The 26,673-nt window shown below is 39.1% G+C and overlaps 1 pseudogene; it reads left to right on the top strand.

The window, feature by feature from the left end:
- Positions 1-7,745: 7,745 nt before the first annotated feature.
- LOC107771121 (protein trichome birefringence-like) lies at positions 7,746-24,752 on the top strand (annotated as a pseudogene).
- Positions 24,753-26,673: the final 1,921 nt, after the last annotated feature.

Below are 26,673 nucleotides of genomic sequence, written 5' to 3' on the forward strand. Positions count from 1 at the left end.
TCTCATAGAGATGGTTGCTTGTGCAACCTCAATTGTAGCTGATGATATTCCTACCACTTATAAATACGCTGTCCAAAGTTCAGAAGAAGATAAGTGGAGGATTTCCATGAATGATGAAATACAATCCCTTCATCAGAATCATACATGGAGATTGGCCAATCTCCCGAAGGGAAAGAAAGCAATTGGGTGCAAATGGGTATTTGCAAAGAAGGAAGGATTTCCTAACCAAGTAGATGTTCGCTACAAAGCAAGATTGGTGGCCAAAGGATATGCTCAAAAGGAGGGAATTGATTACAATGAAGTGTTTTCTCCAGTTGTAAAACATTATTCCATTAGAATTATGTTGGCTTTGGTAGCACAGTTGGATTTGGAACTAGTTCAGATGGACGTTTTTACATGGAAATTTGGAGGAGGAAATATACATGACTCAGCTAGAAGGATTCAAAGTTGTTGGAAAAGAAAATATGGTGTGCAAACTTGAAAAATCGTTTTACGGATTGAAACAATCTTCTAGACAATGGTACAAGCGATTTGACAAGTTTATGTTGCGGCAAGGGTACAAGAGAAGCAAATACGATCATTGTGTGTATTTGCGCAAGCTTAAAGATGGTTCCTTTGTATATCTTCTCCTATATGTTGATGATATGTTGATAGCTTCCAAGAATTTGGAAGAAATTGATAAGTTGAAGATTAAACTGAAGAAGGAGTTCGAGATGAAGGATTTGGGTAAGGAAAAGAAAATTCTTGGCATGGAGATAATAAGAGATAAACGTTCAAAGAAACTCTGTTTATCTCAGAAAGAATATTTGAAAAGAGTACTACAATGTTTTGGCATAGATGAAAAGACTAAGCAAGTTAGTACTCCACTTGCTCCCCATTTTAAGCTAAGTACTACTATGTCGCCAAATGATGAAGCTGAACAGAAGTATATGTCAAGGGTACCATAAGCAAATGTTGTTGGTAGCTTGATATATGCAATGGTCTGTACGAGACCTGACATTTCACAAGCTGTTGGAGTTATTAGCAGATATATGCATAATCCCGGAAATGAGCATTGGCAAGCTGTGAAGTGGATTCTACGGTATATTCATAATACTGTAGATGTTGGGTTACTTTTTAAGCAGGAAGACAATCAGTCTGTAGTTGGATATTGTGACTCAGATTTTACGGGTGATCTGGACAAACGAAGATCAACTACTGGTTATGTGTTTACTTTTGCAAAGGCACCAGTCAGTTGGAAGTCTACTTTGCAGTCAACAGTTGCTTTGTCTACAACATAGGCAGAGTACATGGCTATTACAGAGGCTGTAAAGGAGGCAATTTGGCTTCAAGGATTGCTAAAGGAGCTTGATGTTGAACAAAAAAGTATCACAATTTTTTGTGATAGTCAAAGTGCTATTCAATTAGCAAAGAACCAAGTTTATCATGCAAGGACGAAGCACATTGATGTTCGGTATCATTTTGTAATCATTGAAGAAGGTGGAGTCACGGTGAAGAAAATTCATACTACAGAGAATCCTGCTGATATGCTGACAAAAGTGGTGACTACGATCAAGTTTCAAAATTGTTTGGATTTGATCAACATTGTTGAACACTGAAGATTGAAGATGAAGACACAACCAAAATTTGTTATTGAGAGAGAATTGAAGATGTGGAATTTTGCCAAGGTGGAGATTTATTGAAGATGCCAAATTGTCCCACATCGGTTGGGAATTAGAGTGGGGGGGAGGGAGATTTTCCCCTATAAAAGAAGGCCTAATGTTTAGGATTTAAATACACCTCTCATTTGCCTTCTTATCTTCTTAAGGCATTTGTATCTTCTCTCTTTAGTATTATTTCACTTGTATTTTTGGAGTGGAATAAAATATTGGTTGTGTCCGAGGAGTAGGCAAAATTGGCCGAACCTCGTAAATTTTGGTGTTCCTTTTATTGTTGCTTTATTGTCTTATTTATTATTTGGTGGTTGTCATAATTTTTGGTATAGTAGTTGTGACTTATTCACACTATATACATTTGGCTTCCACAATAGTTTTAACTTGTGTCCGCTTTGCAAAAACAATTGAAAGCAGATCCACTTTTTCGCGTAACTTCAGCATACGGGGCTGAAGTAGCAAAGGCGATCACGCAAAACTTCAACATTCTAGTAGACGAGCCTGAAGTAGTTGTCAATACGCTGAAGTTTTTTTGTCCTGGATAAGATACTGAAGTTATTTAGTTCATTTGTAAAAACTTCAGCACTATATAAACTGAAGTTTTTTTGTCCTGGATTCATTAGTTTTGTCATATAGCTTTTTCAAAAACTTCAGCAGAAGATGCTGAAGTTATTTAGTTCATTTATAAAAACTTCAGCACTATATAAGCTGAAGTTTTTTTGTCTTCGATTCATTAGTTTTGTCATAAAGAAGATGCTAAAGTTATTTAGTTCATTTGTAAAAACTTCAGCATTATATAAGCTGAAGTTTTTGAAAAAGTTTTCTAACATACTAGATAAATAATCACCTTATGATCTTTCATAGTGTATTATTACTATAAAATAATCAGATTGCCAACAGTATCTAAATCATATATTTTGGAAACAATAAACGTGAAAAGGACAGAATTACGTGGAAATATTCACAAATTATTGTCTACTAACTTACATAATTATTTATAATTTATTTTTAAATAATTTGATAAACATACTTATGGCAATCATCCCATGAACTGAAGTTTCATAACAGCACCAACAACAGCAGAAGAAAGAAGAAGAAGAAGAAGAAGAAGAAGAAGAAGAAGAAGAAGAAGAAGAAGAAGAAGAAGAAGAAAAAGAAGAAAATGAAGGAGGAGAAGGAGGAGGAGAAAGGGAGCTGAAGTTATTTAAAAAATGGGTACAAGTTAAAATTTTAAAAAAATAAGTATAAGTTAAATGGGGGCGACCAAATAGGACGCCCCGTGCAACTTTTACGAATATACGCTTAGCTTAACTTCTGTGCATAAATAATATATATAATTTCTTAAAACTATTCCGCGAAGTTGACCTACAATAGCACGTAGCTATTCATAGCAAACTCGGTATGTAACATGAAAAGAGATTAAGTAACATATTATAATCGGCTAAGATTACACTGATTGTATGACAATTATTTACACTTTGAATGTATACAAACTTTAACCTGTATAATATTTGTATGAAGCATAATAAACCTATTCTCTCTCTTTATTTCCTTTAACGTTCAACTAATGACAAGAAAGTTCACTAATTACGTAAACTCTACGTTGAGCTTGCAAAAAGCATTCTTCTTTTTGTCAAATCGGCTTCATATGTTGTGTATTTTATACTGTAAAGTCACGTTATAACAATTTAATATACACTTGAATTTTGATGGACAAAATTACTTAATATTTTTGTTGGCGAGAAGCAACAGGAATATGAAATTAGACGATATATGTGAAAGCTGTTCCAAACACCTGTTAAAAGAAATTCTATTTTGATTCTTTTGGCTAGTGATTTGCCATTTTGCTACCCAATTGTACCTAGGAGCCTAAGACACATTGAATAGGGTTTGGTTGATTTCATTTTCAGTACTATTTGGTACTATTATTTGACTTGATAAAACATGACTAGTCCTTGATTTCATTTAGTGGAGTATTGAATTTGAGGTGACATTTTTGAACTTGTCACTCTTCTAGTTGAAGTGTTAGTACTTTTTTTTTGATAGATACTAAGTAATAGATTACACTATTGAAATACACTTTAAAACCATGCCGACAAAGCAAAGGAACGAGAGAAGCTCAGTATAATATTTTTTTACTGAGTGGAATCAAAATATATAACAAGAAATGAACGTATAAAGAAGTATAGAGAATTCAATACATAACATATATTCATAAATTTTAATTTCTTATGTACATAATATTATGCCTATGGCTAGGATGTGCCACTTTTTGCTATTCTACTGTCTCCATTAGCAGTGGTCAGTGGCGAATTTAGAAAATTCAATAAGAGTGTTCAAATCCTTTGTTAGTGGACTATGTAAGAATATTCAAAATTAATTTTTAATTAATAACAAATAATTTTTTTTTTTTTTTTGGCGAAGGACCATTCTTGGACCAACATAGTTTCGCCCCTGCCCGTTAGCCTAATTAGGCACATGAAAATGGCAGCTTCAATTTTTGACATTTGTTCTGACCATAGCATAAACTAGTCCTTGATTTCACCGTCACTTGAATTTGAGGTGGCATTGGAACTAACAAAAAAAATCACTTTATTTTTCATTTATTTTTAGACCTTTTTTTTCTAGCAAACATTTATTTCCGCAAAAATTTCAAGGAAAAGAAAAAGTCAAACTATGCTATTGACACTTTTCATTCATAGGACCAATTAATCTATAGCTGGACATTTTTACAAAGATAAATAACCATTCTTGGATTAATTGATTGTCAAGAATATGATGCATGGCTCATGTGAAAGATATCGTAATGTAAGTACATGCATGCGAGATGTTTAGTGCAAGAATTTCTTTCCTCGGCCATTTAGTAATAAATTATATAAGAAAATGAAGAATATCCTATTTAGAGGAGAAGAATACTGGGAAACGTTCAAATATGTGGCATGATTATAAATTAGCAATGAGTTGTGGCCTATAATTCTTATTTACCATATTATAAAAGCAATATTGGATAAAATTATTATTTAATTATTTTTCCTAATATCTTGTGCTTTCTTATCAAATAAAGCTTTCTTATTATTAAATATTTCCTAATTTGAACTATATATGAATTTCTAATATATAGTACTTCAAAGCAATTATAATTTTACCTTTTATATTCTTCCCGTATTTGATTCAACTGCTATAAAAATTATATTTGGACAATACACTAGACATCCAAAATTTAAATAAATTTCCAGCTCAATCATTCTCTTGTCCAAAGTGCAATATTAATATAAACAAGTTTTAATATTGCAAGTATTATGTCCTATTTGAAAATAATTGACTAAAGATCTACGTGCGACGCACGTACATAGAAACTAGGACTATATTAAAAGCACAAAGGCCTTAGCAAAATGTTGTTCGCCTTTTTTTACCCATTTAAAATAGAATTCATATTGGACAAAATCGACATTTAAAATTATTTCCTAATATTTATAAATTTTAGATCAACTAAATTTTGTGCTTTAAATTCTTCCTTATTTAAACTAGGTGAGAAATCCTAATATTTAGGACTTTAAAATCAATTAAAAAATAAATTGTTAAAAAAAAAAGGAAAGGAAAAACTATCAACAACCCCAAATCAACAACAAACCATTGGGAAGAATTAGTGGTACGTGTATTAAAAAATTGTTACTAATTTATGTGGTTTTCCTTATATAGACCAGCTTAATGTTACTTATGCTATTAAGAGGAGGAAAAACATAAATGCCACAAAGTTAAATGATGGAAACCATTGTAGACATGAACATGACTTTTCAAATAAATATGAGAGAGTGATTAATTATTAATATTAGTTTGCATAATTTATCTCATACTATAATATTTGAAAATTACACCTCAATAATTTTAACAAGTAACTACAAAAACATAAAAGAGAGAGAGGTGTTGGGATATTGACAATAGTTAAAAAACACGAATAACTTTGCAAATACAAATATCCAAACTTAAATATTAGATTGATTTTTTAGGCTTGAAAAATATAATTCTAAATAAAATTATAACTATAGTCAAATATTTAAAACTTGTAATGAGTTAATATTATTAATTTCAATCAATAAAAATTAAATCATTTCTTTTAATAAGAATAAATATTAAAATTTTGAATTAACAAATTGAAAAAATAAATCCCACTCAATTTCTTTCAAAATTCATCATATAAGCAAACCCTTTTTTTTTTTTTTTCAGTTGACAAACTTTTAGATACAAAAATTAGACTTTTGTATAGGAATAGCATTTGAGGTAGAATGAATAAAAATTAATGCAAAATCGATTATAATATAGTAATAAGTATCAACTGCAAAATCCTATAATACTCTTGAATAAATTTATACATATAATTTAATGCATGGAAAGTTAAAAACAAAAAGAGTAGATTAATTAAAATGTAGCGGTTGAATTTACTTTTTGTGATAGTAATTTATTTTTTAGTATGTTAAAAATAATTCTTATGGTATTTCTTGTATATTAAAGAAATAGAACAAAATACATTTTGCTCGTGAGCAAAAAAAAAAGGCCTTTGTCAATTGAATGAGATGATTAAGAACTTATAAGGGATAGAGTTTCATTCTTTTTTTGAGTTACCTAAATAAGATCAACAATTATCATTTTTAGAAACTTATAATTTTAACTTTACCTTTTATTTTATAACTCAAACCATAATAATATAAAATTTATGTAATTCTTTAAAATATTATATTTATTGAGATAGGGTAACACGCGCAACGCGCGTACTCTAAGACTAGTGCATGGAAAAAAAAGTACTCCACTTGAACTCCATTTATATACTAAATCATGTTAGTTAAAGATGTATATCAATTAACTATTTTTAAACAACAAATTTTTAATCAACTCCATATGCTATACGCTTATTAATTTGATTCATGCATTAAGTACCGAATAAATATTTTTCACAGCATGCATCATCCGCATCCGAATGACTCAACAACTGCAAATAACCAAACCTACAATAAAACCAAATTATGCAATTTCTTCTCAAAACATTAATAAAAAAACAAAAACAACAATAACAATTTAGTGTAATTTTACAAGTTGGGTTTGAGAAGAATAGTGTGTATGCAGATAGACCCTCGATTCAAGGAAAGCAAAATCCCGGCAGTAGTGAAGAAACCATAGAAAAAGAAGTAGTATCAATAGTAAGATAGAAAACCAAAGCAAAAGAAATAACAGGTAATAATAGAAATCTACGACAAAGAAATATGACATTGTTTACCCTAAAATCGGATAACAATTGAATTTATACGCGGTTTTAAGGGCACATGATATAACTTGGTACAAATTAAGAAGAATGAATAAGTATTGAAATTGACAATAAAAGAGTAAATGCAAACCACACAAATTGAATAACCCTAGCTCTCGAGTTTAGTCACCCTTGAACCAGAAGATGTTTCAACTGGCTTATAAACAGAATAACAATATAATGAGAGCTAAAAAATGACAGTATATTGCTTTGTATTGCATGAATATGATATGTTTACAAATGATAAGACCCCCTTTATATAGTAGGGGAGTCCTACTCTGGATACAAATTTATATGAGGTAAGAAATCCTATGATTAACTAATTAATCGGCCTATTCTTGATACGTGCCGAGATTTTCGCCGTGATCCTCGCTCCATTGCGGATATTTCGGCTTTCCGTTTTTTGGCTCGGTAAGCTTCCTTCGATCTCGCTGGATCTATATCTTGCTCAGTCTTGATCTTGGTCGATCTCGATCTTGATCGGTCTCTAGGTCACGAGCTTAGCAATCTAACTTTGCATCATGGTTCGATATAACACGAGGTTGAACCTTGGCCCAGAACATGTTCTGGTGTACTAGAAAAGATGAATGATGAATCTATTTCACAAACTCACCCTTCAATTACCATATGCTATATATTTATCTCATAAGCCTTCCCATCTGAAATCTCATAATTCTTCCCTTATTCCTTAAAAAACAATTTGTTCATATACAACAACACCATATATAATGTCAGAGCTAAAGAAAAGCTTATTTTCACCAACTTTCAAGACTCCATCTTTTAGGACTCAACGTACTATGGCATTAACATTTAGTATCACATTCATGTTTGTTACTTGTGTTGTCTTTTTTGTGTTCAATAATCCTTCGGTTAACCATTCCTCTCTTTGGTTCAAAAAAATATTGGAGAAAAGATCACATTTTCCCACCTTTTTCTCTCTTTATAATTATTCTTCTGTTTCTCAAAATGGGGTTTCAATATCACTTGATAAAACCATGAACACTGAAAATGGTCAAAAGGGTCTAAACAATGAGAATTTACAAAATGTGACAAATGATAAAAATACAAGAAATGAAAAGAATGAACCTTGGTGGGAAAAAATGAGTCATTGTGATATTTTTGATGGGAAATGGGTGAAAGATGAATTTGGACCTTTATATGAACCTGGTTCATGTCCTCATATAGATGAACCATTTGACTGTTACAAAAATGGAAGGTCAGATAATGGTTATGAGAACTTCAGGTGGCAGCCAAAACACTGTAATATTCCAAGGTAATTAACAAAACTTTGATGAAAAAAAATATGTTTTGGTTTCTTAGTCCTGGCGTAACTGGTAAAGTTGTTGCCATGTGACTAAGAGGTCATTGGTTCAAGCCGTGTGATCAGCCTCTTGTAAAAATGCGGGTACTGATCACAGTGGACTCAACCTAAGGAAAAGTGGGTGCTAATACTTTTACCCAATAGTGATATCGGGGTCAATTTTTCACAGGGAGCTTCAATTTGGAATTGAGTGTTTGTATGGTCTAGGACTATGTTTTAGCTCCTAATTGATCTTCTAACATTTTTGGTTTTCTTTTGATTATCAACTCAATATATCAACTACAAATTTAAAGCTAAGTTAGGCTAAGATATTGATTCTAAGTTGTATGCAATATAGAGAAAGGCACTAGGGTCGTGGCATGCATCTAGGTGGTCAACTAACGGGTAGAGATTCCTAATGCAAGAATGATGAATATGGGACTTATGCTATAAGCGTTGCACTTTTGCACCCACTCTCACACCTCTCGGTAGAGAGAGTGATTTTGCCCAATTGACTCTCTCGAGACCAATTGGGTAGGCCAATTTGCCCAAACAACTTATGGTTCAAATTGGGTAATTACTCTCTCGAGGTTTAACCCGTTAATTGGGACTACCATTCTCATGGGTCCATCCCAATTCCTTGTTGGAATTAATCTTAGGGTCATAGACTCTCTTTCTCAAGAGGAGTCAAGACTCACTAAGCTAGACTTAGTGTTTGCAATCACCAAATCTTAATGAGAACATAATATTAATCCAAATAACAAATACCCAACATCATTTATGCACTAAACAATCACACCCATTAATTACCCATACTAGGGTTGAGCCACAACCCTGGCTAATGAGTTTAGCTAGCCATAATAGAAATAGAAATTGAAGAATTAGAAGATGAAACAACCATATTAATTAATTGCTAATGTTAAACTACAATAATCTATGATGAAAACTAAGCTAAAAATGCCCAAGATAGGCCAAAATATAAGTCTCACGAGCTCAGCTGCTATCCGCCCAAAAACAGAACTAAAAAAACTCCTCCTAAAAAGTAAAATGTTCTATTTATACTATACAAGAAAAACCGGACAAAAATACCCCTGAGGGTCTGGCACGGACCGCGCACAAATGACGCGCGGCCGCGGAGGGTTTTGGGTCTTCATATCTTGCTTCTGGCACTGGGGATGCGGACCGCACAAAAGTGACGCGCGGCCGCGCGAACTTCATCCAAGCGGACCGCACTGATTAGGTGTGCGGCCGCGTGGGCTTTTGCCTTGAATGATTGAGTCTCTGACACTCTTAGGCGCGGACCGCATGAAAAGGGGCGCAGACCGCGTGAACAGGAGCGCGGACCGCGCAGCTTGACTTAAAAATGGCATGGCCTCTGAACTTTCCTACGCGGCCGCGTGGCAAAACAGTGCGGACCGCGCAGGTTGACCTTGAAAATGCCCAGCCTCTGAACTCTCCTATGCGGTCGCGTGACAAAACAGTGCGGACCGCACAGGTCATTTTGTTCCCCCCTTTTGTTGTCTTTTGACACTTGGCAGATTTCACTCCTTTTTTAGCCAATCTTTAGTATTTGTCATCTTGTCGCTCAAACCTGCAATCAAGCGCAACTTGTAAGCATTTTGGGACTAATTTATGGCAGTTAATGCACAAAACTTAGGTAAGAATGGATATAAAACATGTAGAAATCACAGTTATCAACTCCCCCAAACTTAAACCTTTGCTTGTACTCAAGCAAATAAAATGAGACCTACCCCTTAATGGAAAACACCCAAGCAATTCCTGTTTATTCTAAAGTAACCTCAACAAGCATCAATTGGTACTAACAATTGCCCTCAATGCGAATGCATCATTAACACATTTAAACTTTGAAAACTTGTGGATCAAGTGCGACACAAGAGCATCAAGAGTTGACACATTTCATCAAGGAACCTTTCTCAATTTCTTTGGTCATTGTGGAACCCAAACTCTCACATCCTCGACTTTCCCTGAGTGAACCTCACCTTTTAGAGTATTTGCACACAAATCGAGGTGAATGGACTTCTCTCTCATCTCTCACAAAGAATAGACCCTAAGTCCGGCTCTAAGTACCATATGCTTGCCCCTTATGTAAGTATCCACTAATGTAGGTTTCCCTCAACTCAAGATCATATAGGGCTTTTGAGGAGTTATTGTGAAGGCTTTGGGTAAAGGTAGGACGTGTTTTTGTTCAAATGAGTTCAATATTCCCTCAAACACTTCTTTTGATTTATTTTGGCACACTTTCTTGACTCAATTGAGTAATTCACTTCCTTTAAGGGGTTAGAGAGACACATTGTCACTCTTTCTTTTGCAATTCAAACCCTTTCTCCTTTTTATCACTTTTCCATACCTTTTTCACTTTTTGTTGTTCTTATTCATTTTTGTCTTTCTTTTTGTCTTTTTCTCTTTTTCATCACCTTGCTTTTCTTTTACTTTTGCGCCTTTTTACCACATTGATACCTTTCTTGTCTCTCCCCCCAAACTTAGACATTTGCCATTTACTCAAGGGAAGATTTGGGTGCCAAGAGAGGGTTTCGTTAAGAACGGGTATAGGCTTGTAGCTTGGTTCATGAACGAAAAAGGTTTAAGGCTCAAAAGGGTTGAACTAGGGATTATTTCATTGGTAGGTCATGGAAATTGTTCAAATTTTGCATTTTGGATCAAGGAGAGCCTATAATCACGTCTCAAGTCAAGTTCCACCTATGATTTCACCTCAACAAACATTCAGGGCAAGTTCCAGACCATCGGCTCGGTACTTGGGCTCACGATTTGAATTCTCACTACACACACTCAAGGATTGCCTAAGACGGAGTCGAGGGCTCACAACGACCTCAGATATGATTCAAGCGCATAATGGCCCAAAATGACCACATGATGATTGTTTGGTCAACACAAGAGTCTCAAGGCCACAACTTTCACCATCCTACACACAACATAATGTCTTTGACCATAGGATCAAAGGCAAATGTGCTAGGCCCAAGTGAAGCTTTGCCTGTGGTACCCTTAACTACAAAAACTTGAAAATCAAAAAGAAAAATAAAAAACGGACTCAAACCCTTAAGAAGGTTGTCACGACATATATCATTGGGAAGAGCCACCCGGTTCGCACAACACTCTACCCTTGAAAAGAACCGTGACATTAAGAAAACCAAGGGCTTATTGCAAACACCAAAACAAAACAAAAAGGCTACGAGCCTAACTTTGCAACTAAAACAAAAAATTTTAACGAAAAATAGAAAACCAAAATGAAAACCGAATGAATATGTACAAAAGGGGAGTAGAATATACAACCAGGGGGAATGAATATATACATAGAGTTTGAGAGCATCTGGAATGAACAATTATATACAAGCCAACTACAACTACGAATGTGCAGAAAGTAAAAGAATATATACAGTAATCCAACAGTCAATCCAAATAGTAGGGCCACACCCCCACGAATAAAAGCTAGCATTGTCCCCAATGCTAACTATCAAGATAAGCACAAAAATGAAAGAAAGGATATAGAAAGGCCCCTCAAGCCTCATCCGTCACCTTGTGCTGGTCAGTGGCTACTAAGTCCTATGTACTGGCAGGAACCTCAGACTGGTCTCTGGCCTAATGCTGTTGTGCTGCTGGGACAGATGCCTACTCAAGAACTGACTCATCAACTAGTGGGGCAGTGGAGGGACTCTCCTGAACTGGTGCTACCTCAATCACAACTCCCTTAGTTCTAGGGAGTTTCCTCTTCTTCCTCGGCCTCTGCTCCTCCTCCTGTACCTGTGCATCTGCTGGCTCTACAGCCGGGTCCCCAAATAGTAAATCAAGTGGCAACTGATCCACCATGAGCTTGTCCACATCCACTCTCAACTGTGTCACTGACTCCTTGGAAGCCTTCTGCTTCCTCAGCTTCTTGTGCTCCCGAGCCAATTTCTCCAATGCTTTGCCATGTGCCCCAACCGCCTTAGTCAAGGCATCCTACGTCGCCATCATCTTTTCTTGGTTGGCTAGGATCTTCTTCAATGCATCCTCAATGGAGGAAGGAATCTCAACAGTAGCTGGCGCTCCCTGTGCCTGTACAACAGTGGTCAATGTAGACAACTTGGATGTCGCAACTGACATCTAGTTGTTCAAACTAGCAAGGGAATGGGTGAGTTGGTTTGCGGTGAACCGGTGAGTCTTTGATGAAGGAACTACCGGGTCAATTGCAATAGAAGGACCAGCTACTGACGACGGACCTGGAGGCAATGCCTCATCCGTAGCAGGAATGGTGGAAGGCTCACTGGGCTGCTCAATGACCGCTGGCTCCTCAGACTGGCCAGGTGCGGTGGAAGTGGATGCCATATTTTTCTTGCCCCTCTTCGGGTTGTCCGGACCCAACTGACTATACCATGAGTACGGGGCCACCGGAGGTACCGTGACATCATATTTCTTTTTCTTCACCTTCAATTCTCTGAAGTACAAAGAGAGTGTATTCGGGAAGGGGTAGTTTGTTTGGGTCTCATTACCCACTGTAGAAATCACTCTCGACATAATATTACCCACATTCATAGGGAAGCCCGCCATGATAGATGCTACCAAGACAGCACGGGGGAGGGGAATTGAGTGATCATGTGTAGACGGGTCAAGTCGACTACACACGAAAGTCAACCACCCTTTTGTTTCAAAGTTCAGGGTGTTCCGAAAGATCTTTTCTTGTGCTTTCAACTAGGCTAGGACTATACCTGGGGCTGCCAAGTGCTCGACCAACCAAGGACGAACCTCCTCTTTCATTGCTAGCTTTTCTAAATATTGGGATTCATCCTCTTCTCCGAACCCCAGGAATTCATTCAACGATTTGCCATCAAACATCACTATCTTGTCCCTCACTTTAGTTACTTTTGAGTCCCGAACTATATGGTGAACATTGTTGTAGAACTCTTTCACCATATGCTCATTCTCCATTTTAACACGTTCTTTGAAGAAGCCCCAACCCTCTCTAGTGCGGAATTGTGCTTGCACATGAGGGTTGAGAGGGACAAGATCGGCATCTATGAACTTCCTCTCCGGAATCAGTTTCCTTTTTGGCCACCACTCCCAGAATCTGTGGAAAGCAACCTCACTAACAAACCTGTCTTCCCATGCCTCCGTTTTCTAGTACGCTCAATCCCCCCGACCCGTGGCTCACCTCCCTCAGCATATCCTCCACTCTCCCCTAATATTGAAGTTGTGGGAGATGTGGAGTTTTGCTCTTCTTCTCTTGCTACAGACTCATCATACGAGTACGAGATGACATTAACCGGCTTCTTGGAGGAGGCTACATTATCATGATCCGGGGAAGGAGAATCACGGAGTTGAAATGAAGTAGACATGTGGGTGGGGGCAGACTCCGAGGTAATGCTCCGTGAAGGTGCATACTCACTCCCTGTGGAATGAGATGCAGCTCTATCATCTTCCCGGATTATCTTCCGGGTTTTCTTTATCAGTTCCCTGGTTTGAGGAGTGAGTTGCACAATCCGCCTACTTTTTCCTCCTCGGGAAGAACCACCTCTCCCGGGTTGTATTTCTTTGCCCGCTTGTTTTTTAGCCACTAGTTTTTGAACCATTGTCTGCAAGGAATACATGTCTAACATTGTTAGTAGAAGCACATAAGGTGAAGTAGACAGTTCAGTTAAATGAAAAGAGTGCAGACACAGTTACACAGGCAGAGGGGCGCGGACCACACCAAAAGGCACGCGGTCCGCGCAGTATACTGACACCAACACATACCTCTCTGAATAAACCGACGCGGTCCGCACAGAAATGGTACGCAATTGCGTTGGTTCAGCGCAAACCGCACAAAAATGATACGCGGTCCGCGCATATGAAATACCAAAATATTGACCTCTCTGAACTCTGCACACACGGACCGCACTGTTTTGGACCGCGGTCGCACTGGGCTCACGTGGACCGCACAGAAATGGTCTGCGGTCCGCGCAGGGAGGTTCATCATCTCTTTACCAGAGTCACGCGGATCGCGCACAAATGATGCGCGACCGTGTAGGGCTAATTTAACTGAGCCGGGTGTTTGTTCAAATAAATCCAATTTTTGTTCACCTTCTTGGGTCCTAAGTGTCCCTACTCAGTTATTTAACAAGATTTCATGCCCATGATTAAACAAAAACACACAAAAATCTAATCTAACAGTTAAACTAAGAAGAAAAAGATGAAAGTAAGAAGTTACACTAGTGGAGAGCAATTAAACAAGACAAAAATTAGACTATGATTAAAATGAATGAGAGTTGTTACCAGGGATTAATGAGATTTCAATGATGTGCACACTTAATGTTGATGAACAGTGAAAATTATATCTCAGGTGTAAAATTGGCGAAAAGGTTAAAATGAGGCCCAAGGCCTCTATTTATAGAAAAGCCCTGGGACCCAGTACCCACCTACCAGCGCGGCCGCATAGAAATGGACGCGGACCGTGTTGGATTTTGCATCTTTCACTTTAGCTGTTCAATCCACGCGGATCGCACTGTTTTGGTGTGCGGCCACGTGGGACGTTGTCAGAGACTTGGTACTTCTTGGTCCTCCAGCGTGGACCGCACAGAAATGTCACGCCGCCGCGCTGGGTCTTCTGGGTCTTAGCCTTTCAGATGCTCACACCTACGCGGACCGCACTGTTTTGCTGTGCGGCCGCGTAGGCCATATTCAGAGACTGACCATTTTGCACATTTGCCCTGCACTGGTTCAACATTATCCCTGCAACACTTCACAAATTATCAGCTCAAAAATCCTACTCTTTAACAGAAAAACAAAGAAAAAGAAAAAGACATGGGTTGCCTCCCAAGAAGCGCCTGGTTTAACGTCACGGCACGACGCGTGTTACCATCACAGTCATTTCAAATGAATGAGTACCACCACGTGGCTGTCATCAATCTTTCCCAAATAGTACTTGACACGATGCCCATTGACTCGGAAAACTTCACCATTCTTATTATCAATGGCACCAAAGGGAGTTACACCAACCACTTCAAATGGGCCGCTCCACTTAGACTTCAGCTTGCCCGGAAATAACCTTAATCGGGAGTTGAAAAGAAGAACCATGTCACCAACTTTGAATTCCTTCCCTCGGGCATACTTGTCGTGAAGGTACTTCATCTTGTCCTTATACAAGGACGAGCTGGAGTAAGTATGAAACCTAAATTCATCAAGTTCATTCAATTTCTCAACCCGGAGATTTGCTGCGACATCCCATTCTAAGTTCAACTTTTTTAGGGTCCACATAGCCTTATGTTCCAATTCTATCGGAAGATGACAAGCCTTCCCAAACACCAACCGATACGACAACATACCAATCGGAGTCTTGAAAGCTGTACGATAAGCCCAAAGAGCATCATCCAATTTCTTCGACCAATCGGTCCTATTTGCATTGACAGTCTTGGACAAAATACTCTTGATCTTACGGTTGGACACCTCAACTTGACCACTCGCTTGAGGATGATAAGGAGTGGCCACCTTGTGATTTACCCCATACTTGGCTAGCAAAGAGTCAAAAGCCCAGTTGCAAAAATGAGAACCTCCGTCACTGATGATAGCACGTGGAGTGCCAAACCTCGTGAAGATACTCTTTTTCAAGAACGCCACCACACTTCGAGCTTCATTTTTTGGCAAAGCTATGGCCTCAACCCATTTTGATACATAATCAACCGCTACCAAGATGTAGGTGTTGTCACAAGAACTTACGAATGGTCCCATAAAGTCTATCCCCCAAACATTAAAAATGTCAACCTCTAGAATCATGTTGAGGGGCATCTCATCTTTCTTCGAAATCCCTCCGGCACGTTGGCATTCATCACATCTTTTCACAAAGTTACCGACATCCTTGAACAAATAAGGCCAATAGAAACCACAACTCAACACTTTAGACGCCGTCCTCGCCCTTCCATGATGGCCACCATAGGGCGAAGAGTGACAAGCTTCCACAATACTCAATTGCTCTTCTTCGGGAAAACACCGGCGAATTACACCATCTGTGCAAATTTTGAAAAGATACGGCTCATCCCAATAGTAGTCCAAACAATCCCGCTTGAGCTTCTTCCTTTGGTTAGAAGAGAGCTCATACGTCACCACACCGATAACAAGATAATTAGCAATGTCGGCAAACCATGGCATGTCTAGCATTGAAACCGAGAGGAGTTGTTCATCTGGAAAATCATCATTTATCTCAAGGCCGTCCAAAGGTCTCCCTTCCTCCTCCAATCGAGACAAGTGGTCCACCACTTGATTTTCACTACCCTTTCTATCAACAATCTCCAAATCAAATTCCTGAAGAAGAAGCACCTATCTCATTAACCTCTCTTTCGAGTCTTTCTTCGTCATCAAGTACCTAAGGGTGGCGTGATCGGTACGAATAATCACTTTGGCCCCTATAAGGTATGGGCGAAACTTCTCCATGGCAAAAACAATGGCAAGCAATTCTTTCTCAATGACGGTGTAGTTCCTTTGAGATTCATTCATTGTCTTACTTGCGTAGTACACCGGATGGAACATTTTGTTGATTCTTTGGCCCAAGACTGCCCCCACCTCAACATCACTAGCATCGCTAAAGGGCAAGCTCTAATTTGGTGCGGTAATGATGGGGGTAGTCATCAACTTTTGCTTTAGAAGCTCGAAAGCCTCCATACATTTCTCATCAAACACATATTTTGCATCTTTCTCTAGCAATTTACACAACGGGTTAACTACCTTAGAGAAGTCTTTGATGAATCTTCGGTAGAAACCCGCGTGTCCAAGAAAACTCCTCACCCCTTTGACAGAAGTAGGGGGAGGGAGCCTTGAGATAACCTCAATTTTCGCCTTATCAAGCTCAATCCCTCTTTTTGAAATTTTGTGACCCAACACAATTCCTTCTTCTACCATAAAATGGCATTTCTCCCAATTGAGAACCAAGTTTATGTTTTCGCATCGGGCCAACACACGATCCATGTTTTGCAAGCAATCACCAAATAAGTCCCCAACCACACTAAAATCATCCATGAAGACCTCCAATGTGTCCTCCACCATGTCGGTGAAGATTGCCATCATACATCGTTGGAAGGTCGTCGGTGAATTACATAATCCAAATGACATTCGAGAGAAGGCGAATGTGCCATAAGAACATGTGAAGGTTGTCTTTTCTTGGTCTTACGGGGCAATGAGAATTTGGTTATAGCCTGAATACCCATCCAGAAAACAATAGAAATCCCAGCCCGCAAGACGATCAAGCATTTGGTCCAAGAACGGCAATGGGAAATGATCCTTTCTAGTCACCTTGTTCAACTTTCGGTAGTCCATGCATACCCTCCAACCCGTCACAGTACGAGTCGGAATAAGTTCATTGTTGTCATTGGTCACCACCGTCATTCCTCCCTTCTTTGGCACACATTGTATCGGAGAAGTCCACGAACTGTCAGAAATTGGATACACCACACCGGCGTCAAGCCACTTGATGACTTCCTTTTTGACCACCTCTTGTATGACCTCATTGAGTCTCCTTTGATGTTCAAGAGACGGCCTAGCATCCTCCTCCAATATTATCTTGTGCATGCAAAATGCGGGGCTAATACCCCGAATATCCGCCAAGGTCCATCCAATCGCCCGCTTGTGCTTTTGAAGAACCGCCAAAGTGGCGTCAACCTGCACGTTAGTCAAGCAAGAAGAAAGAATAATCGGCAAAGTGAAATTAGGACCAAGAAATTCATACCTGAGGTGAGGAAGAAGTGGTTTCAACTCCAACACCGGTGGCTCCTCAATAGATGGCTTGGTGGGTGGAGTTTTGCGGTTTTCAAGATCAAGAGATAACTTCCTCGGTTCATAAGAATAGAATCCCATGCCATGTAATGCGTTCACACACTCCACCCTTCTAGCATCATCATCAACATCCATGTTCAATAGCGCGGCCTCAAGTGGGTCCTCAACATTTGCCATTGCGCTTGTGTCATCCAGTATCACCGCCGTGACAATGTCAACAAACGAGCACACCTCGGTGCTATTTGGTTGCCTCATTGATTTGCATATGTGGAACACCACCTTTTCATCACAAACACGGAAGGTCAATTATCCCGCTTCCACATTAACCAAGGTCTTCCTCGTAGCTAGGAAGGGCCTTCCAAGAATGATAGGCACCTCGAAATCCACTTCGCAATCCAAGATCACGAAATTGGCCGGCAATATGAACTTATCAACACGAACAAGGACATCATCAATAATTCCTAAAGGCCGCTTCATTGACCGGTCCTCCATTTGAAGCCTCATAGAAGTTGGACGAGGTTGTCTGATTCCCAAGGTCTTGAAGACCGAATAAGGCATTAAATTGATACTTGCTCCCAGTCACAAAGGGCTTTTGCAAAGTCGGCACTTCCAATGGTACATGGGATAGTGAATGCACCGGGATCCTCAAGTTTCGGAGCCATAGAATGCACAATTGCGCTAACTTGATGGGTCATCTTGATTGTCTCACACTCCATTGATCTCTTTTTTGTAACTAAATCTTTCATGAACTTTGCGTATCCCGGCATTTGCTCGAGTGCCTCCACCAAAGGCACGTTGATAGTCAAACTCTTCATCATTTCAATGAATTTCTTAAATTGGTTGTCACCCTTTTGCTTGACCAACTGTTGAGGATAAGGCGAAGGAGGTCTAGGAAAGGGTGCCTTGGCTTTTGGCACCACCGGTTTGGGCATATCAATGACGTGTTCCCTAGACGGGTTCGCGGCCTCTTGAGTCTCCTCCTCACCCTCATCAATTTCAATTCTCACATCATTATTTGCACTTGGTTCAATAACATCCTCAACTACCAACGGGATCTCATCATTTTGCAACTCATCTTCATCTACCGGAACTTGGTTTCCTCTTGAGACATGCACACCACCGCCTCTTCCACTTCGCGTTGTCACTGCCATCACATGATTATTGTGCCCACCCTTAGGGTTTACTACCGTATCACTTGGTAGAGCACCCTTTGGGCGAGTATTTAACGGCTGAGAGATTTGGCCTAATTACACTTCCAAGTTCCGGATAGATGTGTTATGCCAAGCTAATTGGGCCTCGGAATCTTGACTTTTTTTCATCATTTGCTCGAACATGCTCTCTATTCGACCCATATCATTGCCTGACGAACTCGACCCTTGAGATTGAAACGGAGGCGGGTTATTGGGTTGTTGATACATTGGGGGCCTTTGAAAGCCTTGCCCCCTATTACCTTGTCCACCATTGTTGTTCCAACCACCTTGACCACCATTGTTGTTGTTCCAATTATTGTTCCCGTTCCAATTACCTTGATTCCCCGAATTATTGTTCCCCCAATTGCCACCTTGATTGTTGTTGTAATTCCAATTGCCACCTTGTTGATTGCCCCAATTACCTTGGGGTCTCCATTGTTGATTCCCTTGATTACCTCTATTCCCTTGATAGTTGTTGACATATTGGACTTCCTCAATTTGGTCATCAAAACCTTCATTCGAATATCCGTTACCATCATTGTTGTTGTCATATTGTTCACAATTACCTTGAGATTGTTGTCCTCTTTGCCTTCTTTTCAACATAGAAACACCTTCCATTGCGTTGACTTGGCGCGGGTTTTGGACTTGTTGCAATTGCACCTTTGCCAATTGATTCATAGTTATTGTAAGCTCGGCTATAGCTTGGCCATGATCGTGCAATTCCTTGTGCAAATGGATGACCGTGGGGTCACCTTGAGGCACGTTTGCTCGGCTTTTCCATGCCGAAGAGGTGTCGGCCATTTCATCAAGTACATCACATGCCTCTTGGTAAGAAAGTTTCATAAAATTCCCTCCGGCCAATTAGTTCACAATGCATTGATTTGTGGTGTTGATGCCCCGATAAAAGGTTTGTTGAATCATAGCCTCGGTCATGTCATTATTAGGGCACTCTTTCACCATTGTTCTATATCTTTCCCATATCTCATGCAAAGGTTCCTTTGGCTCTTGTTTGAAAGCAAGAATTTCATCCCGAAGAGCTTCCATATGACTTGGAGAGAAGAAATTGGCAATAAATTTGTCCGCCAATTCATCCCATGTTGTAATAGAATGATTGGGGAGCCTTTCTAACCAATCCAATGCTTTACCCCGAAGAGAAAACGGGAAAAACCTCAATCTCAACGCATCATCGGACACGTTTGTCTGCTTGCTACCCCAACATGTATCCACGAACCCCTTCAAGTGCTTGTAGGCATTTTGATTGGAGGCACCCATGAAATAACCTCTTTGCTCGAGCAAGGTCAGCATAACATTTGTGATTTGAAAGTTCCCCTGGCGTGTCCTTGATTTGGTAGAACTCTGGGAACCACTCTCGGCGGTGCCGGAGGAGGGTCTGGAATGTTGTTGTTCTCATTAGCATTTATATTGACATGCCGGCCTTTCCGTGGGAGTTGAGGTAAGACCTCATCTTGTTCTAGATCCTCTGCCTCCTCCCCCGCTATCACATTGCCGAGAGGGTCATTTGCATTAAGAGCCATTGTACCTGATTGATCGACACAACAAAGTCAGTAAATAAGAAGGAAAGAGAAGCAAAACACAATACTAGCTACACAAATAGTCAACACCGTAAAGCTCCCCGGCAACGACGCCAAAAAGTGATCACAGCGGACTCAACATAAGGAAGAGTGGGCACTAATACTTTTACCCAATAGTGGTATCGGGGTCAATTTTCCACAGGGAGCTTCAATTTGGAATTGAGTGTTTGTATGGTCTAGGACTATGTTTTAGCTCCTAATTGATCTTCTAACATTTTTGGTTTTATTTTGATTATCAACTCAATATATCAACTACAAATTTTAAAACTAATTTATGTTGAGATATTGATTCTAAGTTGTATGCAATATAGAGAAAGGCACTAGGGTCGTGGCATGTACCTAGGTGGTCAACTAACGGGTAGAGATTCCTAATGCAAGAATGATGAATATGGGATTTATGCTATAACCGTTGCACTTTTGCACCCACTATCACACCTCTCGGTAGAGAGAGTGATTTTTCCCAATTAACTCTCTCGAGACCAATTGGGTAGGACAATTTGTCCAAGCAACTTATGGTTCAAATTGGGTAATTACTCTCTCGAAGTTTAACCCGTTAATTGGGACTACCATTCTCATGGGTCCATACCAATTCCTTATTGGAATTAATCTTGGGGTCATAGACTCTCTTTCTTAAGAGGAGTCAAGACTCACTAAGGTAGACTTAGTGTTTGCAACCACCAAATCTTAATGAAAACATAAGATTAATCCAAATAACAAATATCCAACATCATTTATGCACTAAACAATCACACCCATTAATTACGCACACTAGGGTTGAGCCACGACCCTAGCTAATGGCTTTAGCTAGCCATAATAGAAACAGAAATTGAAGAATTAGAAGATGAAACAACCATATTAATTAATTGCTAATGTTAAACTACAATAATCTATGATGAAAACTAAGTTAAAAATGCCCAAGATAGGCCAAAATATAAGTCTCACGAGCTCAGCTGCTATCCACCCAAAAACAGAACTAAAAAACTCCTCCTAAAAAGTAAAATGTTCTATTTATACTACACAGGAAAAACCGGACAAAAATACCCCTGAGGGTCTGGCGGGGACCGCGCACAAATGACGCGCGGCCGCTGAGGGTTTTCGGTCTTCATATCTTGCTTCTGGCACTGGGGACGCAGACTGCACAAAAGTGACGCGTGGCCGCGTGAACTTCATCCACGCGGACCGCACTGATTAGGTGTGCGGTCGAGTGGGATTTTGCCTTGAATGATTGATTCTCTGACAATCTTAGGCGCGGACCGCATGAAAAGGGGCGCGAACCGTGTGAACAGGAGCGCGAACCACATAACTTGACTTAAAAATGGCATGGCCTCTGAACTTTCCTGCGCGACCGCGTGGCAAAACAGTGCGAACCGCGTAGGTTGACCTTGAAAATGCCCAGCCTCTAAACTCTCCTGTGCGGCCGCGTGACAAAACAGTGTGGACTGCACAGGTCATTTTGTTCCCCCTTTTGTTGTCTTTTGACACTTGGCAGATTTCACTCCTTTTTGAGCCGATCTTTAGTATTTGTCATCTTGTCGCTCAAACCTGCAATCAAGCGCAACTTGTAAGCATTTTGGGACTAATTTGTGGCAGTTAATGCACAAAGCTTAGGTAAGAATGGGTATAAAACATGTAGAAATCACAGTTATTAGGTACGACTGCCATTGTGGTTCGGCCCCTCCACGGACCCCGCGCATAGCGGGAGCTTAGTGCACCTGGCGGCCCTTTTCTTAATTTTTATGATTGAGTTCAATTTAGTGGATGTTCCTTTTTTGATATGGTGTTTTGATTCTTTTTGAAGGTTCAATGCTAAAGAAATGTTGGAGCTGCTGAGTGGAAAGAGATTAGTTTATGTTGGTGATTCTATGAACAGGAATATGTGGGAATCAATGGTGTGTTTGCTTAGAAACTCTGTTGAAGACAAGACCAGAGTTTTTGAGGCATCTGGTAGACATGATTTCAAGAAAGAAGGTGCTTACTCTTTTATATTCTTGGTAAGGTTTTATCCTTTGATTAATTAACATAATTCTCATATTTGTCAAGAACGGAAACTTTGGCGTAACTGGTAAAGTTGTTGCTATGTGATCAGGAGGTCATGAGTTCGAACCGTGGAAACAATCTATTGTAGAAATGCAAGGTAAAATTGTACAATAGACCTTTGTGGTCGGACCCTTCTCTAGATCTCTCGCATAGCGGGAGCTCGGTGCACTCGGCTACCATTTTTTCTCATATTAGTCAAAAGGTTAGCAAATCTTAGTAAAAAGACATATTGAAAGGGGTGAGAGGAAGCCTAAATTTCAGTAAGAATGTTGTCCAGACTTGTAAATAATGAATCTAATTTGCTGGAAACTTAGTTTTATGGTATGAATGAGAATGAGGCATAAATTTAATGAACAAATTAGGTGTCTTGTATGCCAAATGTTTATGATGATTCATTAAATGAAGCAACATCACTAGCAAGGATTCATATAACCGACCCCGTTTGCTTAGAATTCAGACGTAGTAGTAGTTGTTATTAAGCTTTAGCAAATGAGAATGAAATGTGCTGATTATTTGAAGGATAACAGTTTTCTATAATAGTTCGACATTATATGCTGCAAACAAAGCTTATTGGGAATCGAGCTCGATTTGATGTCTTGTGTGTCAGATATTTATGTTGATTCATTAAAAGCAGTGACATGATCGGTGAGGATTCACATAGCCGTCCCCAATTTGTTTGATATTAAGGCGTAGTAGTTTCTATAAAACAATATTGATTAGACTTCTATATTACCTTAATAACCAACCAATTTAGTTTCTTTAAATTCTTGAAACAATCTGCTAATCTGTTGTTGATCAATATTTGAGCAGGACTACAATTGTTTAGTGGAGTTCGTTCGTTCGCCTTTTCTGGTTCAAGAGTGGGAAGTACCAAATGAGAATGGATCAAAGAAAGAAACGCTTTGGCTGGATCTTGTTGAGAGTTCATGCAACAAATACAAAGGCGCTGACATTCTTGTATTTAACACTGGGCATTGGTGAACTCATGAGAAAACATCTGCAGGGTACCTTTCTGTTTCTTCATTTCTATTTGGATTTATGCATCTCTGTTTGCTAAATCAATTTTTGATGTGGTCGGTTCTTTCTCTTGAAAAGACTACCAAATCGTCCACATAAGGCTCACACATTATATATATATGTGTGTCACTGAAAATTTGTGTCGTCGCTCTTTGATTTAGCCATGTGTTAAAAAACTTTGTAGGAAAGGTTACTATCAAGAAGTGAGCCATGTTTATGGTGAACTAAATGTAGTCGAGGCGTTTCGCAAGGCAATGACAACATGGTCAAGATGGATTGAGGCCAATGTAGATCCAATGAAGACTCAAGTTTTCTTCAGAGGTTATTCAGTCTCTCATTTTAGGTAACTGTATTCTATGTTGCTCGGACTTTTCAAAACTACTGACTGGTGCGTGTCGGATCCTAAAAGTAATGTATTTTTGGCGGATCAGACACAAGTGTGATGACATATTTGGAGAGTCCATGCAACATAGACTGTATTCTCCTGTAAACTCTACATAATGAGAGCTAAAACTTGAAAATGATAAGTAATCTTGGCTATTTTTCTGATGCATTTGCTGTAGAGGGGAGTGGTATTCTGGTGGAAAATGTGACAGTGACATTGAACCACTGAAGGATGAGAAAGAATTGTCGCCTTCTCTGTATCCGGCGATAATGGGAATGTTAGAGAATGTGATCAGGTGGATGAAGACGCCGGTCTACTACTTGAATATAACTAGAATGACAGATTTTCGCAAGGATGGGCATCCTTCGGTATACAAGAAGCCAAACATGACAGACGAGGAGAGGAAGTTGACATTAAGGTACCAAGATTGTAGCCGCTGGTGCCTTTCTGGTGTACCAGATACTTGGAATGAGCTCATATACGCGCAACTTCTGATGAAACATTATCAGAAACAACAACAGATTGATTTCTAGGTAAAAATAGCTTTGTCAATGTGCCAAGTTTGCAGGCGTTGGTGCCTTTACTGGTGAAGCATTAATATACATATCACGAGCAACAACATCGCCTGGGTTTGCCCCACAAACATAGCATCACTAGTGTAAAGGAAAACTCAGTGCATAAAGCTCCTGCAATATATACGTAGGGTCCAGGGGAGGGCCAGAGCACATTGAGTCTATTATACGTAGCCTTGCATTTCTGCAGAAGACTGTTTCTACGGCTTGGACTCATCACCTCCTAATCATGTGGAGGCAACTCTTACCATTACGCCGTAGCGTCAGTAGTGGGTAAATATGATTTGTAAGACAAAAAGAGTCTCATGTTTGTAGGTTTTGCTTATGGAAAGTGAGGGAAATACAAGATATTGTGTCTTCTTTCCCTCTCTAACTCTAGTTAGATAGGAAAAGATGAGAAAAACAATCTGTGTAGGGAGAGACAGGTGCATGAGAGACATTGAAATGGCCTTTAGTTTAAGGCCAAGGAATCTCCAGCTTTTAGTGTTTTCCCCCAGCATATTTTAGCTCTTTACAGCATAATACATAATTAGGTTACTTACCAGATAATTACAGGTAGTAATCTACTTGTAGATAATAAATTGCGTCGAGAAAATAAAATTAAGATTGAAAATATCGCAACAATCGTATTATTTTATTTTGAATATTTGAGTGTTACAATCTCTGATTCTACTTTTCTAGTATAAATTCAAGGGCCTTTGAGCTTGATCTTGAATATGTATTTGATTTATCCGCCGCGAACACTTTGATTGTTGCCACGAATTGTATCACGAACAAGTAGCCTTGATCTTGAAAGCCTTGTATTTGATTTGACTTCGTTCTTGATCTTGAATACTTGAATTGTTCTTCATTCTTGAGCTTGAACTTGATTCATTCTTCGTTCTTGAACTTGAACTTGGTTTCTTGAAGTCTGAAACTTGTAGAGAAATTTGTGGCGTTTGATCCAAAGCTCTCTCTTGCTTCTTGTTATAACTTCTGGTCCTTTTTCTGAGTTATGAAGACGCCTATTTATAGTTGTGGAAGGGAAGAGTTATGATAAGGACAAACTTTTTCCGACCAATCAGATTGAAGAGTTACATGGCTGCATTTGATTGGCCAAAACATGTTACTTGCACACGTGGCGTGATTTCATTGGCTTTTCAGTGTGACTAGGCATGCTTTGTCATTTTGATACGTGGCATGGTCCTATTGGATCTTCCGCTTGACTTCGTGTGCCACGTCATTTGACACATGACACCAAACTAGGCCTCTAGGAAGATGACATCTTGGGCTTAATGAAGTGGGCTCATTACTTTAGCCCAAGAAATGGGCTAGCCCAATAATATTGGTCTTATATAATTAATCCAATTATATTAGCCCAAAATATTTATTTGAACTAATATATTTAAAATATAATTGGACCCATAAAAGTTCGTGCAAAGATCCTTAAAAGCTCGTGATCAAGATCTTTAAAAGTTCACAGCGAAAACCTTTAAAAGCTCGCAATGAAGACCTTTAAAAGTTCGCGGTGAAGACCTTTAAAAGTTCATGGTGAAGACCTTTAAAAGTTCACAGTGAAGATCTTTAAAAGTTCGCAACGAATACCTTTAAAATTTGCGGGGAAGACCCGTAAAAGTTCGTGCGAAGATCCTTAAAAGCTGATGGCCAAGGCCTTTAAAAGTTCATGGTGGATACCTTTAAAATTTGCGGCAAAGACCCATAAAAGTTTATGCAAAGATCCTTAACAACTCGTGGTCAAGATCTTAAAAATTCACGGCGAAGACCTTTAAAAGTTCGCGGTGAAGACCTTTAAAAGCACGCAATGAAGATTTTTAAAAATTCGTGGCGAAGATCCATAAAGTTCGTGGTAGAAATCTTTAAAAGTCTGCAATGGGGACCCTTA

Source organism: Nicotiana tabacum, chromosome 18 (genome assembly GCF_000715075.1).
Source record: "Nicotiana tabacum cultivar K326 chromosome 18, ASM71507v2, whole genome shotgun sequence".
NCBI lineage: Eukaryota > Viridiplantae > Streptophyta > Magnoliopsida > Solanales > Solanaceae > Nicotiana > Nicotiana tabacum.